This window comes from Acromyrmex echinatior, chromosome 12 (assembly GCF_024713525.1).
Source record: "Acromyrmex echinatior isolate Ae372 chromosome 12, ASM2471352v2, whole genome shotgun sequence".
NCBI classification, from domain to species: Eukaryota; Metazoa; Arthropoda; class Insecta; order Hymenoptera; family Formicidae; genus Acromyrmex; species Acromyrmex echinatior.
This window is the reverse complement of record NC_141863.1, coordinates 138381-159553: the sequence shown is the minus strand read 5'-3', so window position 1 is coordinate 159553 and position 21173 is coordinate 138381. Positions and strand designations below refer to the sequence as shown.

The 21173-nt window shown below is 38.3% G+C and overlaps 1 protein-coding gene, 1 long non-coding RNA gene and 2 pseudogenes across 2 annotated transcripts in view; 1 reads left to right on the top strand and 3 right to left on the bottom strand.

Moving 5' to 3' along the window:
• LOC147907684 (uncharacterized) overlaps window positions 1–21173 on the top strand; it is a 130253-nt gene that overhangs the window by 84801 nt on the left and 24279 nt on the right. The window lies entirely within an intron of this gene.
• On the bottom strand, window positions 1857–5923 carry LOC147907687 (uncharacterized; annotated as a pseudogene).
• LOC105153068 (uncharacterized) lies at window positions 7966–9965 on the bottom strand. Its single transcript, XR_847049.2, has 3 exons — window positions 8974–9965; window positions 8509–8889; window positions 7966–8428 (listed from the first exon to the last, which is right to left on the bottom strand). It is a non-coding gene; the product is annotated as an uncharacterized LOC105153068 (long non-coding RNA).
• LOC147907686 (uncharacterized) lies at window positions 17251–18997 on the bottom strand (annotated as a pseudogene).

Sequence of the window (21173 nt, the reverse complement as noted above, 5' to 3'; positions counted from 1 at the left end):
CTCTCTGTCGACATCGCATTTCAAGGGCCTTTAGAAAACAGTAATGAAGTCTCTCCACATCACTTACAACAAGTTATAAGGGACAAAGCTCATTTTCGAGGAGATAACTACATTACGTAAATGGAAGTCTGTTTGAATTCTCAGCCGCTACGAGCACTCACTGACGATTCAGATGACACCTCTGCTCTGACGCCCGGACACTTGTTCATCGACGCTCCGCTATTCGCTTTCCCTGAACCATCGATGATGGAAAAGGACTTTCTTTTTCCGGTGGCAGCTCATCCAAAAAATATGTAATCTTGGATGTTATCTCCACACCCAGGCCACTCGTCTGAAGTGGAACGAACAAGCACTATCCGTGTCGGATTCGTTGTGCCTAGTTCGCTTCGAGATCACGTCACCGAGAAGATGGTCCCTGACTCGGATCACCAAGTTGCATCCTAGAGACGACAGCGTAGCCCGTGATAACAGTCCGCCTCCTTTAAGTTCGGCCTTTGATCAAAGTGGAGCTGCTGCCAGCCGACGTCAACATGACTGCATCGTCCGGAGATGCATAAGCAATAAACCGATATTTACTATTTATCAAAAGGTTCCGCGCTAATTTCCGAGTATTTCTTTCTGCAATACGATGTTTCCGCGTTTTTTTCATTTTTTTCTTGTTCACATTTTCAATGCTATTGTTGTCCTCATTTTACTCACCGAGTTGTGTATGCCTCGATGTCGATTCTCACTCATATCATTACACTAATCACTTTATTACTTGCATAATCAATATATATAGTATTTTGCACTTTGTTAAATACGCCGATTCCGCTGTTGTAGAAAAATAATTTTCACACATAAACATTTCGCGACACACTACGTAACATGTGAAAACATGCGTATCAACACGTGACCATTCGCCGTTATATAGTATCAATTGACTGTATAGTATCAATCGATAAACTGCAAATTGATAACACTCTCTGTGACATCTACAATTTAGAGAGAAGCACATCTATTTCGTCACAGCAATATGAGGTGGACGAGAATGTTCAAGATTGCTAGATTCGTCGCATTATTGATTTTCTCGCAATAAAAGAATTTGATAAGTTTTTTTGTGTGTATAATAGGGGTTTCGAGAAAGTTCAAGAAGTGAGCGATAATCTTTAATGGCGCTTTTTCTTTTAGTTAACAAAAAAAAGCCCATGTATACACACAATATCTAATTCTCTCAACGGTTGCTCAAGTCTACCGACAATCGGAAAGTGCTCGCAAGCATGTCAAGCAAGTGGAATAATCCACTCTGCCTCCAATCACTCATTCTGATTGTCGCTCGCGCATATCTAATTCGCAGGTCTAAGCATGTCGATTCTTTTCATGACAAACAATCTGATCTGTCAATAGCTATGGATACTGAGGGAACACCTCAACAATTTGATTTTATCGAAATTTTATTCATAATTGACTGAGAGGTGCTTTGTCTGATCGCATTCTTAAATTCGCTGATCGCGACGAATAACGCATTTCTCAGTTCGTTTTCATCGAGAAAGTCGCTTCGTAAAATGCCATTTCTCGTGAAGGAATTTTTCACTTTGCGCAAGTGTTTTTAAAGTTACAACACTATCTGTAAACTTGACATTGTATATAGAAATTAAATACTTATAACATTAAAGATTCCTAAAGCATCCATTAAAGAGCCTCGATCATTATAAACATTTAATTTCTAGTATTATTTGTGTTCTCATATATGCGGTCTAAAATAAAATTCTTATTATACATAAACCTTTTGTGAATTAAAACTGCGTTTTTCCTTTTTTGTACTGCAACATTACTATCTATTAATTGTGCTTGATCGCTCTCTTCGCGCGCTCTCGAACAACATGCAATATTAAATATCTCGTACACTATTGTAAGAAATAAGTGACAACACGAGAAAAATATCAGGACGTTCCGGGATTCGAATTGAAGTCTGGTCTCCTCTATATTGATAGACTTCCGTCTTGCCACCGAGCCACACAACTTTGACGCTGATAGCTTCTCTGTTGTGGCTGTTTTCTTTAAATTTCTTATACTATTAACTTTTTGGTAATCATACCTTTATACTCTTATAAACAGAATAATGAGACGAATCAATTGGTGTAAAGAATAGTTAGTTATTAATAAAACATCCATTTTACTTATGAATTTTTTTTAAAGCAACTGTGTTTTCTTTACCTCAACTTATTATATCGTAAAAAGGTAAGAGTGATCAAAAAATTAATAATTTACAATATATTTTTAATGTGTGCCAGAAAAAAGTGTAACATGCCTCATGAACTATTTTTTCTTGACATCTGTTTCTTGATATCTATCTAATACTTTTATATAAAGAAAATAATTACAGAAATTATATTTTAAAAAATCACATAATTGCAAAAAATTGGAGATGATCTTTATATTTTTTTGGCGCCTGTAGCTTAGCAAAAGAACGTGATCGAAATATATCTTTCTAATCTTGAAGATTAGTGCGATTTATTAGAAGATTATTAAAAATAATTGCAAAATGGTCGGGCGTGCAGCGCTCATTTTGCATTAATTCTACAGCTACGTAATAAAGGCTATGTAATAAAAATATTTCCATGTGATGCTAAACGTCATGCATTATGGATAATAAATATTGGAAAAAATTAGACACCAACGCATAAATGCATATCTCTGCGAGGTTAAGTAACATATTTGTATAGCTTCATTATAAGAAAATGTAGCGTTTTGTTAAAAATAATTATTATAAATTATTTTCTTTCACTTAATGTATCATGGTGATCATATATTTTTTATTCCAAAAGATAGTATTGTACTCAGGTAGCTGTCCTTTGGAATTATTTGTTTTCTCGAAACTCAATTTTTGTCATTACATGTGTATTACACAAGAAATGATAATAACTTTAAAATGTTTAATCTTGTTTTGTTTGATTTTAACAATATTATGAATATATATACAACTTGAATAAGCGATATTTGTATCAGAACACTAATAAAAATCGATTATATCGATTCGAAGCCTTGTAAAAAAAAATTCTTTATCAAAAGATATCGGTTTAAAATGGCCTCATCAAATGGCCTTTTGGAAAAATTGATTTTTCAAGGTTAGTTTGCGATTTTTAGCGTATCGATATGCGCATCGTATTCGATACAATTTTATTCCTACAATACAAACATTCGAATATAGGCGGGATTTGTTGAAAAATGACTGACCAATTAAAATTGACTGTTTAGTGGCGCGACTCTCATTAGAAGACCTCTAGAAAGCCATAATACGGCTAATATTTTAATCGATCGATAAGAATTAAGTAATAGTAATTATACGAGATGACTGATGAATAAAACGTAACGGTTCATTTTCATGAGTATTAACAGTGTACAGAATCTTTTACAAAATTGAAGCAATGTTTATAGTTTTACACGTGTCGTCGAAGACAGGACAGCGAATAAATGATGAAGAATGAAACTGTCAGCAAACACAGACTATCACAAACACGTTTCTATAATCATTCTTTTGTCTGTGAATTGTTTACTACGAGTAATTTCAGATGAAGCCACTTAGTGAAGGTAAAGTAAATTTTATCAGAACGTTATGTAATAAAGGTTTGTCAGAACAAACGAATTATTATCTTTATTATCAACATATTGAAACGATTAATAATATTAATTTCTGCAATTTGCCGCAAAAATCTCCGACAAAATTCTCGGAAAATATCTTCGACAAATTCTTGGATAAACTCTTGAAAAAATCTCGCTGAAGTTCGAAGAACCGTGTTTTTCATATCAATCTCCTTTGGTTAGTTGGGTTTGGACTGGAATAGATTTTGTTAATTGGTAGGACTGTTTCCTCGTTCCCGGGAGGGAGGGAGAGAGAGAGGAGGAGGGGGAAAAGAGAGAGAGAGAATGAGAGAGGGAGGGAGAAAGGGAGAGAGAACGTGTTCATCCGTTCAATTTAGAGAACTTAAGTAACTTAACAGAGAATTTATCACTTGACAAAAATTATGTTAACCAATAGAGTCACATGGTTATTTGGTGATTCTTTCCTAAACTTCCTATTTCAATTATTTTCTTATTTATCTCGTTTTCATCCTTTCAGGAAACAATAGTTTCTTTCTCTTTTCCTTTGTCGACAATAAAACAATCTTTTTCTTTAATATTTGCTTCTTTGTTGGAATTAGTATTTGTCTGTATTTTTAACCTTTTTGAAACTGAATATTCGTTTGAATCAGTAAATGTTAATGATCTTTTTTTTTATATGACTTTCTGGAACATTTAAATTACGACATAAGAAAATAGGAATTACTTTTATGTATATATATATACGTACATTTATTATTTTATGTAAAATTATTATTTAAAAAAAAACAAAGTAAAAAATAACTTACGATTCTTCTTTATAAAATTTTCTATTAACTCTAACAAGCAATTGGTTTTCCAAGATGTGTTCACTGACGTTTGTTCGTTATGAAGATAAAATAAACTTTAAACCTATATAATATAGTCGTTTTGCACTGACTTGAGTATCAGGTACTGCTAGAACAATCATTGGTAATTTATATAATTCAGGTTGATCTTTTTTCTTATCTTCCCAAAATTCTAATACATTAATTCTTCTATCAATTCTTTTTTGTCCAGTATTATACCTCTCAAGTTCATTTTCTGCTCGACGAAGACATAAATCTGATTTTCGATGATGAATTTATTAAAGTGTGTTGTTCTTTTAGTTTCAAAAGATTTTCAAATTCATCATGTGAAGAATTTGTTCCACTTGAGTTTGAAGAATTTCCAAAATTTTCATTTGATTGGTTAATTGATTTGTATAACTACGATTTATTGATACTATTTTGACCCAAAGATGTTTTAAAGCTCTTTGTATTTGTCTAATAACACTTTATATCGAGGATGCATATATACCGCAGATAATAATATATCATTATTAACTTTTCTTCGCGGAGTAACATTTCTACAATAAGTTTAGAAAAAGGAATTCATACTGCCTCTGATGCTACTTTTGTTTCACATCAAAATCTAAAAAATTCACTGAGAGTCAATTATTCTATCTGAAGTTTTTTGGTACAAATTTTTGATGATCGTAATGCTATACATATTTCTTTAATTTTTGACCATTCATCATCTTTTAATGTAACGAAATTTTGAAATTTTGTTGTAGATAGCTCTTCACAATAATCTTTTAACAGTAACAAGTTTTCGAGCATATCTATTGTAGAACATCATTGAGTTGGACAATCAAGTGTGTTTTTTTAAGTTTTGTTTCCTTATTAAATATATGAATATGTTTGAGTTCTGAGTTTTTTTGTTAAATTTCTAACTTTCAAAATTAACTGTGACATAGGTTTTGTTTTTTTTTAATGCATCATCAATTGCAGTGTGTGAGCAGCACATCTAATACTTTTTTTATGTGAAACATTTTTATATAAAGTATCGATTACATTATTATTATGAGACTATCATTATAAGTTCTTATTTAATCATATAATATAAATAATGTTTATATTTCATATATTTTTTAAGATCTTGAAAAAAGTTAATTTATTTAATATATAATATCATGTAGCATACAGAGTGTCTCATTTTAATGTATCATCTCAAAAAATTTTTTATTTTTGATTCAAGAAAAAATGTTTCAGGCAAAAGTTGTATGGTTTTGTGGGGGACAAAGATGGTGTCATAGGTTTGACTTTGAACCCCCTACTTTTGTCTGTGTTACCTACAGACGCCACAATTTTTTTTCTTTGGCTCCACGTCGCGACTATGGTTGGCGTCTGCGAGACCCGAGCGGAGCCTTCTGATAACGGTCTGACAGAATTGAAAAGAGGGACCGGACAGGCTCCGCGAAAACTTGTAAATGCCAATCAACCCGGAAAGAATAACCTTAATTAATGTAGGCCCGAAAAGAGACAAGATTGCAAAAGACATTATAAATGCACCGAATAGTCACGCAATAGTAAAAATCTAGGCTTTATCATCCGAGACTGACTAACAATTTTATCTTAGAAAACAGGTGCCATATCGCACTTAAAAAACGTAAACGCATAGAATAACTTCCAGAAGCGTTATCTGAAACGAAACTCGCAACTGACAATGATAGCATGGTAATCATCTGCTTATCTAGTCATATTTTCCGCGAGAATAATAACAGAATTCGTCATCCGTCTCGGAGCAATCTTGGTTTTTTAAGGAAAACCATAAATCACTTTCTCTTCTTCTCAAAACTACTCTATGTACTTTAGATCAAATACGATTTTTTCGGGTAATATATATATAATAGATAAATAGATAAATAGAAGTCCCGCGGAAGCGCAGAGCGTCAGTAAAAAGATCAAGCTAACTCGGTTCGCGTCAGTTCACATGCAGTCTACGAGTTGACCTATTATCGCGGGGAGTGCGGGACTTACTAAAACTCGCGCTAATCACGCCAGTTCGCAGTTCCATACGAGTGTGAAGTTCTGGGCAAATCGGCACCGAATCATTAGGCGTACGCCACTGCGACTGCCCTTCTGATGCTCTCCGCAGACGACGGATCTCCTTCCACGAGTCGCCCACCGGAACCTACCTGATATCTTGGGCAACTAACAGTAAGTCGCTACTTCCAGTCGATCCCCTCGTTTCCCGCATGGGAACACATATATCTGTACCTATGTACACTTGTGTCCGTTTCCAAGAACATACATGTACGTCATTTTAATCCTTCGGTTTGTAGTGCGTACCATTAGGAAACGCGGACGAACCTCCTATGTCCGGAGGAGTAGGCGGAACCGTTCCCCAGGGCCACCCACAAACGCGCCGCTACAACCGACTGGCGAACAATTCAACACAATAGATCTCCTATTCACCAACAGAGACACAACCATTAGATCTTATCCTCGACTATTCCCCTCCTCCTCTCAAGGAATGATTCCCTCTCCTTCTCGCGAAGAAGGATTTTCACTCCCTCCTCCCTTGAATCAGCTCCCGCCTCTCCCGTTTCAACCGAATCCCCAGCCGATCGACTGGGATCGGATATTCAGGCTATATTCGTCCTCCTCCAACGAAGGGGACAGATTAGTCACTGTATACATCCCCGGAAATTCCACATCTTACACCGTCCTCTACAAGCACCTCATCCCGATGTGTTCCTGCAACACTTTCCTCGCCCCCTCTCATACCCGTTAACCCTTTCCTCTCCACACACACACACACACACACACACACGCATACATCCATAAACTATAATTTATATTTTTATGTAAAAAAAGGGAGAGAGAAGTTTTATTATGTATAAAACCTTTTTTTTATTCTTTCTTTTTATTAATAAATGTAACTTTATTAATGTATTCCTCTGCCTTTTATTAAAACTACCTCTCGCATTTACTTCCCTCTAACCTGAAGTCGCACGAAGTCCAGTCCTGGATCAAAAGGATTAAGTTCCTTAACCCAAAAAGTAGGACTGACGTTTGCATTGTCCAGCAGAACAGGTGTCATAGCATCCCTTCGGACGTTGATCCATATCCCGGGACTGAAAAGGTGCATACTCACAGGCGTTTGCCTCCGCCTGTATACCTGTGAGATTGAGTCTAATTGTCCTTCCATATCCTCTCCATTCTCCCTCATTGTCTCCTTGACCAAATTTCCAAGGGTTTGGACGTAACAATATGAATTTAATTTTTTTATACATCCTTCCAATATTACCGATTTTTCGTATACCTTTTACAACTGTATTCTCATAACTTCTCGCGCGATTGTCAACAAGAACTACCACGCTTTTCATCCATAAAATCTCTCGCGAACAGTGATTTCCAATCTCTCTCCGTTAATGATGTGTAGCTAAATTCCAACACCTCTTCTTCTTTATACAGGATGTAACCAACGTAGGACTCGGTAACAGACGCTCATGACAATACAAATATATATATATTATATATATATATATATATATATATATATATATATATATATAAAGAAACACGTATTACTTTGATCGCGTCCACTGATTAAATAATTTTAATACATTCTGTAACGTGCAACATTTACTGTGTCTTCCACACTGAAACGTATTAGTAGCGTCTAAATTTTCAAGCGATTCAATCTCGTCGTAATGCACATTGATCGTTTCAACTATAACGTCGTCATTGTTCAAAATGTCCAGTAACCACCCCCGTTTTTCAAGTCCCTTCACATAAACAATTGCCTCACTTTCTCCACTGAACAACTTCTGAAATCAGACGCTGCGCCGTACGATATGGTATCATCCCATCATTCCACCGCAATCCTTAATGATGTGTCATCAATCATGAGGTGTGCGATTGATCAGCTTTCGTCAGAAAACGCTATGGCATCGGGCATATAAAAATATAGTGTGTCAACTCGCTCCCATTCTTTAAAACTGCTACCTCTTTGACAATAAATCGCTTATTCACGACAAATCCTTAACAAAAAACATACACAACGATTTAAGAAAAAATAATAAACATATTTGTAAAAATAAATAAGAGATAAGAAATATACCTTGCAAACCAACGGATGTTGGCACCATAACGATGAACGTCGAGATATCGCCACAAACGATTAAACCAAACTAATGAGATAATCGTGCAGTGCGTCTCTTTTATCATGTCCCGCTGAGGATATGTGTTTCGCTCTCTCAGTTCAAGGAACAATTGCAAGTAAAAGTGAGATAGTGATATAATATGTGATAAAATAGGATATGTGTAAGTAAATAAAATATGTGTAAAAATATAACGTGTGAATATCATATGCAGAACGTCTTTTCCTCTCTCCTATATTTTTTAATAAACGTTTTTTCTTTCTTTCATTACTGATGGTACTTTCTTCAAATTGTCGGCTACACAATCCAAAAGCCGATTCACCATTTGCTGTTTACGATCTCTGAGGGAAGATGTCAAAAATTGTGTTCTCAATTTTACATATTTCCACCATTTTTCCTTATTTTCAATATCGTGAATATCATACACATCTAGACGAATCAACTGATGTCCAATTTGTCCTTCCGGAGTTCCCACGGTGTACAGATGACCATTTTCCAATTTTGTAATATATTGTGATATTTCATCGGTTTGCTGTTTCGAGGTTGAAGCAAAAAGCGCCATATATCTCTATATCTCCAGATGTCAATTCTGCTGACAATGTAAAAATCTCACAATCGATGTTCTATGCAATCTGTAATGTTAACTAGTAATTTTCATTCATTTTAATCAAGGTGCTTTTTCATAGTGACGCTAAATGATTTTTAGCACCAAAGTAGGTCACGTAATTAAACTTGATGCTTGATATTCGTCAGTTTTTATCTCGTAATTTGTTTTTTGACATTAAAAATGAGCGTTAAGAACTACCGCACACAAAATTCTATAATAGTGACCATAAGACGTGAACTTGAGATGATGAACCAATCAGGATATTGCTTTAGATTACGTAATGGAAATGGAAATAACAGCTAGTAAACTTATCCATAATCTCGCAATAAGGCGAATTTTATTTGAATTCTGGTTGAAACTTGCCTTATTGTCAAGTTTCCTGCTGTCTATTTCCGTTAGATCATATAATATAAATTTAAATAAGCAATATTCTGATTAGCTCATTGATTTAAATTTACGTCTAGTTACGGATTTCTGCGGCAGTCCTAATCGGGTTTAATAACATCTATAGTTATGAAATTAGCTAATGATGCTATAATATCTTATATATTGCCGCAAAATAACAATTTCTCTCTACAGTTATCATTTTTCAATTGTACAGTTTTGCTTTAGTATCTCAAAAATCAATAAAATTAGACTTATTCGACGCGTTTTTAAATAAAATGAAAAATTTCTAGAAAAATATTCATAGTAATGATTCGAGAACCAAGATATTAGCATTCAATTTGAGAACTATTGAGGTTAGGAAATCTGTCACAGCTGTAAAATATTGCGATGCGAGCATATACTGCGGTCACATTTTCTATAATTACACGCACATGTGTTTGGTATTTTTCGTTACAATAATGGAGTGCACCCCTGATGAAAATAGAAATTGGAGCGTAATGGTATATCTACATAACTAGCATAACTGCATAAACATATGCATAAAGAAAATTATCTAATCACATCTTACGTTTTTATAAGAGAAATACAATTGGATAATTTTCTTTATACATACGTTTGTGCAGCTATGCAAATTTAATATAGATCTAACAGGCTAGGGAGTCCGTACATACTTTCTCTAAATCCGATCTACAATAGATTTTTAAGTCTTATGCCCTAATGAATGAACGAATCACAATCAATTATTCTCCTTGCATTTAACTATAGTTGGTCAATTTCTTATGGCTTAAAACACCTATTGTAGATCCGGACTTAAGTCCATTCTACATTAGACGCAAGCCGATCGCAAGTTTGTTGCGACAGCCAATCTGAAGCTTGCATTTTGAAATCAATGCAAACCGAGACTACAAGATTGGAATAAAACTGGCAGTTCAAGCGTCGTGGATTCGCGAGAGAGCTCTCGATCGGACTTGTCCAATAAATTGATTGGTTAAAGTCGTGCTCTGGATATCCTGATTATAGTGGATTCCGAATCATTCCACGGTTGCTTCTCCCTAGATAACCGACGAATCCTTCTAAAACTTCGGAGCAATCGGGACAATTTGCGACGACATGCCGAATGACTGTTAGTATAGAGCATACACTATAAGATTCGAAGCGTTCAGGAAAACATTCAGGTAACCCAAATGAATGTAATGACGTGTAAGACCTTGATAATCTCTCTTTTCGTTTTCCGGTGCGGAAGTATAGCACTCAGGCCTTCTTCTTATTCGATGTTATAATAATTGGCCCTTGCCGCGGAGTAGCAGCAATTCCGACCAGGGTGAACCTAGTAGTTGAAACAAGTAACCAGGCGGGGGCGCCGCCTGGGAGGAGAGGAGAGAAACAGAGTTCTCCGCCCCTCCCTTAAAGAAAAAACATGTTCATGGAAATCAGATACTGAGGTTTAAAGATTTGAGATATGCAGTAATTAAACGACACAAGGTAGAGGGGGGATTGTTAATCATACAATGAATATTAAGGGGATGAAATGGGAAGTGTTTTTTCAGGTAATCACGAAATTTAGTCGATTTATGAATACAAAGTTTGCAATAAAAGAGAATATGATTAATGTCCTGATTTGGGTCACCACAGGGACATGCAGACGAATTGACAATATTTTTACGATGCAGGCTGTATGCTAGATTATAATGGTTAGATCTAATTCTGGAGATGGTGACGATCTCCTCTCTTTTAAGATTTTTACGATAGAACCAGGGCTTAGTTACTTCTATGAAAATCATCATATAGCTGCCCTTTAAATGTTGCGCAGTGATCTAAGTGTGCTTGAAATTTAGTATTGAGGGATTGCTTGGAGATCATAAAAAAGTCTTGAAATAGTATTTTAAATTTAGGCCGGTGTAAGGGCGGTCTCATTGGCAAGATGATCTGCAATCTCGTTACCGATCATACCTTTATGACCAGGAGTCCAAATAAAATTAATTTTGAAACCATGTTGTGTTAAAAAGGACAGACGATCCTTAATATCTAATGTAATATGGTTCGCATTTCTAGAGTTGTGAGACGATATAGCCTGAAGAGCACTTCAAAAGTCAGAACAGATGGAAGCCTCATCACAACATCTTCAATAAGATTAATCGTCTGAAGAATAGCCCAAGACTCGGCTGAGAAAATTGAAGTCTCCGGGGGAAGCTTGAACTTGAGTGCAATGTTAAGATCTGTTGAATAAATTGCGGAGCCCACGCGATCCTCGCTAACGAACTTAGAGCCATCGGTGTAAATAATGGGACCGCGATTGGCGTATGTGGTAATAGTTTCTAGGAATCGGGCTTGGTATATTCGGTTATTCGCTTTCTTAGGAACATGGTGAGGGAATTGTCAAATTGATGGACATAAGTATAGCTTTCATAATTGTGTTTATAAACATAAGGCATGTTGGATCTGCGGATGATTTTAAGTGAGTATTTCTGCATTACATAGTACTTGAACGCAGGTACAGTAGCTAGAGGCTGTCTTCTTGAGGGAGAGTATGCAGTCTGTTCTAAGTTTTCAAAGCTGTGTAGCACTGGGGAGTTTTTCCTGGAGAAAGCCTTATAGATGAACTTCGAGGTCACATAGCCAAAGCTGATGTTAAGAGGAGTTTCCTTTGCTTCGGCCATAATGACGTTAATAGGTGTAGATAGTCGGTAACTGAGAGCAGATTTCTGTTGACTAACCTTTCCAATTGTAAAAATTCAGTCTTATTGTCCTTGAGTTTGAACACTTGACATCCGTATTCGATAGCAGAACGAAATACAGCTCTATAAAGGGTGAGAAGTAAACTTGGATGAGATCCCCATTTAGTGCCTGCGAGAACTGCTAGTATATTAGTAAGATTACGTCCTTTATTGACTAAGGTCTTTAGGTGCTCTTTGCCACTCAACTTGGGGTCGAGAGAGAAGTCCAGAAAGATGGCAGATTGTACTCTAGGAATTTCTACATTCTGAATGTGTAGTTTAATGTCCGGATGTGACTGTCTCTTCCTTGTAAAGAGCATCCATTGGATTTTTGAGGGGGAAACTTCCAAGCCCCTATTTTTCAAGTAAGCATATATATATTGTTTAGTGAAGATTGAACCGATGATCTAGCATCTTCAACGTTTTGATTTGATGAGAAGATAACGACATCGTCCGCATATAAGATAAGAGTGTCCTCGTGTAGACATTTATTAATATCCGCACAGTAGAGCAAAGGGCTAAGGATGGACCCTTGAGGGGTACCTTTCAAAGCGATGTATGGACCTTTAAGCGCGCCATCATAAATGAACGTGATTTGTCTGTTGGAAAAAAGGTTACTTATGAATTTAACGGTTTTGGGCGGAATCCCAAAACGTTGTAAATCTTCAATTAAAATAGAAGGAATCACGTTGTCGAACGTTCCCGCGATGTCCAAAAATGCACATATAGTAAGGGCGTTATTAATGAAGGCGTCCTGAATATAATTTGTCAGAGCAACAAGGTTATCAGAGCAGGCACACTGGGGGCGGAAGCCTGTTTGGTTAAGCGGCAGTATGGCATTGGATTCAGTAAACCACCTCAACCTCAGATAGATAATTTTTTCCATAATCTTTAAGAGGCACGAGAGAAGAGAGATCGGTCTGACACCTTTTCCATTAGGTTTAGAGATAAGGACGACCATTGACTTATTCCTTTCCGCAGGGAAAATTCCTTGACAAAAAAGATTGTTACAGATTTGTAATAGCACGGAAAGACTATCCGGTGTTAAGTTCTTAATGATGTTATAGTCCATCTGGTCGGCCTCTGGAGCTGATCTAGTTTTAGCTGAATCAATAGCTAAGATTAACTCCTTCATAGTAAAAGGATTGTCCAAGAATTTAGCGCTTTCGCACTGCGTGGGGGTATCCTATATTCTTCAGGAAGGAAACACTCTGAGACGGTATCTCGAGGACTACAAGAGGGAGGACAGATTTTATTAATTGCATTTTCCTGTGCAGCCGACAGCGACTAGCCAGATGACATAACGGAAGCTAAACGTCGGTTTTTAAAAGCTTTGACCAACCTCCAAATTTTAGCAGACGGAGTAGCGTTAAAACTGTTGCATAGTTCCTTCCATTTCCTTCTCTTGGTTCTTCTGAGGACGCATCTACATGCCGAAGCAGTGCGCTTATAAGCGTTATAGTTTTCTGAACTTGACTGGCGGTTCCAGAGTCTCTTTGCCTCGCGTCTGGCGTCAACCGCGGCCTGACATTCTTCGGTCCACCAACGGGGGGGGGGGAGACGTTTCTCAACCATCGGTTTTAATTCGGAATACGTGATCTAGGAGGGAACAGAGAGTTCAGGGTGCCTTTGAGCTCTTTTACAAAACTATCATATTGAGAGGTAGCATCGTCTGTGATTACTAAAATAGAGGCAAAGTTAACTTGTGAATAAAGACCTTCATTTGAAGAGAATTAAGTTTAATTTTATACTTGAATGTAGTTCTTAGGCAAGAAAGAATATTCAGGTTAATAACAACAGGAAAGTGATCACTAGAAATGGAGTCGAGTTTTGTGTAACAGTTACTAAGAGTCAGGACAGGAGGCGTTACGACAATAAGATCAATGACTGATATTTGCGAGTCGGGAGGGGTCAAAAGGGTAGATTTATGATCATTGCAGATAATAAGATTACGATCTTCGAGGAAGTTTAAAAGACATCTGCCAAGGGCATCAGTAACCGAACAGCCCCAAGCTATGTTATGCAAGTTGAAATCGCCGGAGGATGGCATGGGATTAATTCGCAACATAATCAAGCAGGGCCTCAATAATCGTAGGAGGAGTTCGTGACGACGGATGTCTGTATATGTTAATAATGATGAAGGAAGGGCCTTGAGTAAAGCTTGATACCGATGAGTTCGATTGAATGATGGCCAAGATGAGTAAGATCAAGAAGATCGAAACGGAGAGATTTCTTAATAGCAATAGCTACCCCGCATTGGCCCCCGCATCCGCCGGGACGGCGGATGTCACCTCTAATAAAATTAAAGATGTTAGAGTGTAAGTAAGTATTTTCGGTGACCATAGTCTCTTGGAGACACCAGAGATCGTATATGTAATCATTAGCCTGAATTTTCGGAAGCTTCCCCCGTAAACCCCTACAATTCCAACTAGCGATAGAAACAGGTTTGTTAGGAGACATAAGTAAAATTGAGTTATGAAAGTGAAGGGGTGATTTAAAATAAAGTAACAGAAAAATTAGTAATAATTGTAAGCGCGATCGTTAGAAAAAGCGGGAGGGTCAGCTTGATGATTATCATAATAAGTGCGCGAATCGTCATAGTCAATGTTATAGGCTGTCGGTAGAAGCGAGGGGGGTGCGATTCTATATGAGCTTATATGGTTTAAAAATTGTTTAAGGAACACAGAGAACATGGCCACATCTATATGTCCAGCAGGAAGGGCATCATGTTCGTAATGATAATTATTTCGTGGATGATTAGCTCGATCATGATTGAGAAGGACGCCGTCTCTCGATATATTGGGAGATCTGCCGTTCGGAGATATCAGATATTCCCTCCTGGCTTCTTCCAATGACTTAGAGTTATTATTAGTATAATATTATTAGTATTACGAGGGGGAATGACTTGGATATCGGGGAGATCCTATACGAGTTTATAGTTATTTCGCGACGAAGATGGGAGAGGGGATTGTTGTCGGGAGACATCTGCTCTCTGACGTAGGGACTGAGGATGTTCGGTGCGAGGAGTAGAACTTTTAGCAGAGACTTTGGCGATGATCTGGAGATGTCTGCATTTTCTAGAGGGGAAAACTTATTATAACTGACGAACGAATGAGGGGTGCGTTCTTTGGTGGAAGTAAAGGAAAATTATGATAATCATCATCCGCAAAGTGAACTACGGATACTACCTAAGTCAGCACTGGATCTAAAAGTAGATCGAGAGTCAGTAGATGATAGCCTACTCCTAGCATCCACAAGAGAGATATTTTCAATGGCTGCGATCGTCTGTACTTTTTTCTGTTTGATAAAGAGAGGGCAATTTGTTGACGTAGTGATATGATTTCCAGAGCAATTGATACACTTGGGGGGGGGGGGAGATTTTGCCTCTCACATGTCTCGTCCTCTCTGTGAGCATCCTTACCACATAGCCTGCATCTCGATCGACTCTTACAAAACTTTCGGATGTGGCCAATCTTGAAGCAAGAAAAGCACGTTTTGACTCTAGGAACAAAAGATAAAACCTCATGAGAATCGTAGAAAAGAAATACTTGCCTGGGGAGGATCTGCCCAGCAAATTTAATGTTAACCGAGGTGGAAGGGGTGTATTCAACACCGCCTTCTTTAACAACGCGCCTGTTAAGTCTTTTAATTTCGGTTACGGGACAAGAAGACTTAAGATTTAATTTGAGTTCTTGATCCGTTACAGTGTCGGAACGCCCCTTATTATACCTGAGCGCATTATCTTAAAAGTAGGAATAAAAATAGAGTACCCTGCCTTGATGAGGTCTGGGTTGTCACAAGGTTGTTAGCTGCTTCGTAAGTGCGCATTTCAACCGAAATTTTACCACGTGACACCTTTTTCATAGATACTATATCTGAGTGCACTACTTTAGCAACTTGTCTCTTCATTAAAACTTCGAATGCGCTCTCGGTTATGCAATCACTGCTCACTTGCATATGGACAATAAAAGGCGTGCGATCAGTCGGGCCATACCTGTTATCAAAGAGATTACGAGAAACCTGATGAGCACGAATCGCATTGTCAGGTAGAGAGACAGAAATAGCGACAGAAGCAACTTTGTCCGGGCTTAGGCCCGGCCCATTGCGACGCTTGGCGTACTCATGCTCATGCTCGAGCACCGAGTCCTCATTGGCTCTTTTGGCCGCGCGATCCATTGTAACGTCGATTGTAATGATCCATCTGCTCGCGTGAATCGTTCGTCGCCCTGGCAAATATTTCCTTGGCGAAGGTATCAAAATATTCAACCGAAACACTTGTGAGGGTGACGCCATTCGCAGAAACCAGGGGAGGGAGAGAGGAGGGTCCGCCGGGATCCCCCGTCCCACCTCCCGTGGGAGGCACACTCATAGTTTTTCAAAATACCGCTAAAAGTATAGGCAAAGAGAGTTAGGCGCAAATAGAAAGGAGATAAAGAAGGAATGCGAGTCAAATAATGATTCAGAAAAGCACAGGACGCTCTGAAAGAGCGGATGATGCAACACACGACGCGACACTAAATGCAGATACGTCCGCACCGGTCGAAAACACACGCTAAACTCTCAGCACTCAGGGCATTTGATGTTGCCGTTTTCCCTATACTGAAAGAATAATGAAGATACGCAGCATGCACTACACAACCATGTAGAGTACGGACTAACTAGAATTTAGAGTACGGACGCTAGAATTCGAGCATCGATGGATTCACGCGAACGCGGGTGTGTGGGACACATGCTAGGTGCGATTCATCAGCGACAGATTTCAATTACCGAAATATAAAAAGAAGTTTGCTTATCTTGCGATGCCCGATTAATGTTCTCTGGTGTTCCCGAAGAATGCCAGCAGAAAGAAGTCAGGGAAGGCTTCCAAAATGAACCAATTATCGATTCAGATCACGCCAATAGGCTGCTTCCTCACTCTTGTTAATGTTTAGCAACGATCGATTATATTGAAAATGTTAAAGCTAGCGAGAAGGTGGGAATATTCATTAAGTTCACATTAAGTTAAAGTTAATTAGGTATATATTTAACAATGATTTTAACAATAGTACATTGGTTAGTGGTGTGATTAATTCTTACGCGGAAGTAGACTTATCTTCAAATTAAATTGGATTATTATGAATTAAAATTTAGATTTTATGATTACGTCTAGAATTAGAAATGGAATTAGATTTTATGATTATTTCTAGAATTAGAAATGGAATTAGATTTTATAATTACTTCTAGAATTAGAAATGGAATTAGTACTTAGAAAAAGAATTATGTTCGCACACGGCGCTTAAACTTAGAGCGGCAGGTGATCGGACAATGGAATAGGAGTCTGAATTTCGCGCGCGTCCACTTTATACGACGCGTACCCCTGTCTTCTCTTCTGAGTTTACCCGGAGGCGTTCCTAAAGTCTCCCTCCATTGATCGTGCCGCTGTTGGTGTGAGGTAAAGCGTCAAGTGCGTTCTAGAAGATGCCCGTGTATATTATTGGGCCCGGTGGCGAGTATGTTCGAAAAATAATCATTGGACAAAATGAAGTTGCTGTGGACGTGACATTTCCCCCCCTCCTAAGAATAAAATATTAGACCGCATCCAATATTTTATCGATTAATCTAAAAGGAAAAGATTAATTTGTTTAACGTAATTTCTTTAACTTATCGCAAGTATTTTCTGGCCTAACGCAATTTTTTTTTACATAGGAATTGAAGTTATTGATTAGTATCATGATTATTAAACCGTAGCCATTTACTCGCTTTCTTTGTCGTTTAGCATGGCGCGGAGTTCTTTGTAGTAAACAGTTTTCTCACTGGCACTTACACTGGTGAACGCCGATGCGGTGGGGGTAGGCGGTCGAGCTTCTGTCATGGGGGGGGGGGGGGTTACGGGGATCCTCCACGGTGGTGAGGAGAAGAGCCTCCTAGTCCTGTCGTTCCGGTGGTGTGGTTTTTCCAATAGGCCTTACCAAGTGTGTGATGGAGCTTCACATCCCGAATAAATGTAAACTCTAGCCATAGACTGAGTGAAGCACATATCTATGAATTATAGTGTTGACTATTAATTTTACCAGGCGTATGAAGATGGTGAGCACTCCGGCGTTGGCAGATCCGAAGGTTATAAATCCTTATCATACTTGTTGACCAGCATTTTCGGCGATTTTCGTTAGAGATTTTTCATTTAACAGGTTTAGCATTGAAATGCTGCCAGACGGGATCGTTCTTCCCATTACTTCCCGAGCTATAGTGTTCAAGGTCGCTGGTTTCTCCACTGGCAACATGATATGGGTGTAGAGTCTATTCAGGTCCTCCGTGGTGTAGATTCCGCTCGTTGCTAAAGAGTCCGGACTTACATACTTCTAGACTGGGTGTGTAAGCGGTTGAATAATTGGCGGGGCTAGAGTCTCGGTTGGCCGCTGATTGATTCGGAACCATGTTCCGTGGATTCGATACATGACGGGCAATAAGTCGTTGCAGTCAATCACCTGTCTTATTAAGATATGTGACCTTGGGAGCAGAAAGGCTAAGGCATTTTTATAAGTGACGGGTAGCTCGTCATAACATTCTTCGGTGTGTCGTAGCTTACACTCGACGAGGACGCACTGGATGATGTGGATGACTTCTCCAATGGCGACAGCTGTGTGTCCGGGCAATTTCATTATCCGGAAAGCTATCTTGTCACGGGCTATGCTTGAGAGAGAGAGAGAGAGAGAGCGTTCTGAAGTGTCTCTCGAGCGTGCACCTCTGCTCCATGATATCCATATAGAATTGAGTTGGTTTTTAATATGTTTACATAAACAAATTTGGAGTTTATGTAGGAAAATATGTCGAGGTTGTGCACTGAAATGCGCCCAGGGATCTTGAAGATTCGTCCACGCTGTGTTTCCAATATTTGTAATTTGGGGTGTTCTGTTCGAAACAGCTGGTAGCTTAGTAGAATATCTATGTATATATTCGACCATGGGACAAATCGTGGGGTGAGGGGCTGGCGGGAAAACTGAGCGAGAGGGGTATTGTGGTGCGGGGGGGCAGCCAATGAGCGAGCTGCTTTGTCCTCCCACCACCTCTCGTAGTTTTCCTCCCCGGCCCTCGTCCCCACGGGCGCATGTTGTGTGAGCTCGTGACGTCACGACGTGACGCGACGACGATCCAGCGAGCTCGAGAGCAGACGGGCGACTGAGGGAGTTCGCGCGTTTTTTTTCCCGCGTGCGCTGTTGCTCTCGCTCGCACCAACGCCCACGTTCGGGGATTCGATCGCTCGCGATGGATGCGTAGGAGATTTCGTTTCTCACTCGCCGTCGCGACGACATCACGCACGCTATCGTGTGTTTTTTTATTGTTAGTTTAATAAAAAAAAAAGCTAGCGGAATAATAATAAGCGTACCTCTCCTCGCACCACATCCTTAAGGATACGATAGGACAAATTTAATCCGTCTCGTGTTCGCTCAAATCACTAGCACTAGCACTAATGTAACCAGCATCGTCCTCTTCGTCGGAATCTCGATTTATTTCAAAGTCCATTTCCTCGAGCACTTCGAACAATTCGTCTATAAGATTTGTGAATTGTTCCGGATCTACGTGTCTAATACTCGATTACGTTGGCTAAGTTGTCAATGTTCGTATGATGGTTTGCCATACTTTGTTATTGATTTCGGCAAAAAAAGAACGATATTAGAAACATAAGCAAAACCATAGAGGAGTTCGCGCGTTTTTTCTTCCCCCCGCGCTCGTTCAGCGCGAGTATTTTTCTTCTTCGCGTGCGTTATCGCTCTCGTTCGCACTAACGCCCGCTCGCGATTAGGAGATTTCGTTTCTCACTCGCACCGACGTTTCGATCTCGCTCGCACACTTACGTCGCGACGATACCACGCACACTGTCGTGTGTTTTTTTTAATTGTTTGTTTAATAAAAAAAGCTACGATTCTCTCCTCACACCACATCCTGGAGGATACGATAAGAATCCATGCAGTTTTGTCTACTTGATAGATACCACAAAAATGTGATAAGACACTATTGCATCTTCTTTCGGGCCTTAAGGAGATGCTGGAGTGTCCTGTTTTATCATTAAATTTTAAAAACGCCTTTCTCGTAACTGTGTTTATGGATTGAAAAATCCTTCTCCACAATTAAAGTATCGACAACAACGCAAATCGCCAGCTACATTTGAATACGAAAAACGAAAGAAAATTAAAGACTTACAGTTTTGTTATCGGCTTTCTGTATTCAACACATCACAATATATGTTGCATATAAGAGTTTCAGATCTTGCACGTTCATAAAAAGTAGCTGGCGAATTGCGGAAAATCTTAACGAACAATCCTATGCTTTTAGAAACGCGGTAGGAGTAGTTTTAGTATAAGAGAAAGGCGTATACAAAAATTTTGTTTGTATATTACGAGTGAAATTGACGTGAAGCCATGAAACTATGCAGTATTTTAGTTCCGCGATATTCCGACAGCGGCGCTGTCATGAAAAGTGCGTCGCTGAACCATAGAAATGATCTGAATTATCGACCTACTCAAGCCCATATCAATAAACGTGCCCTGGTCAAAGTTTTTTCTTTTGAGAGGAAAAATAATAAAATAAATATGATATTAGTTATTTCAATTTTGTGAAATAATTTCTTCCTAAACAAGAAACATACCATATTATTTACATATGAATACAAATGAAGATAATTATTTTAATTACACTGTTCTATCTTTTACATACATTTTATTTAGTAAATTATTGATGTATATATATAAAATAACACACACATATATATATATATATACGAGATCTGTTCAAAAAGTATCGCGAATTTTGAATTTCCGCGGGTTACGTATATTCGATTTTCGATTTTTTTGTGGCGTTATGTTAATACTCATGTCTCTCACTTATGCCGACAAGTTCGGCCATTTTGAATGTTCAGTTAATTTTTGACAGCTGCTTTGCT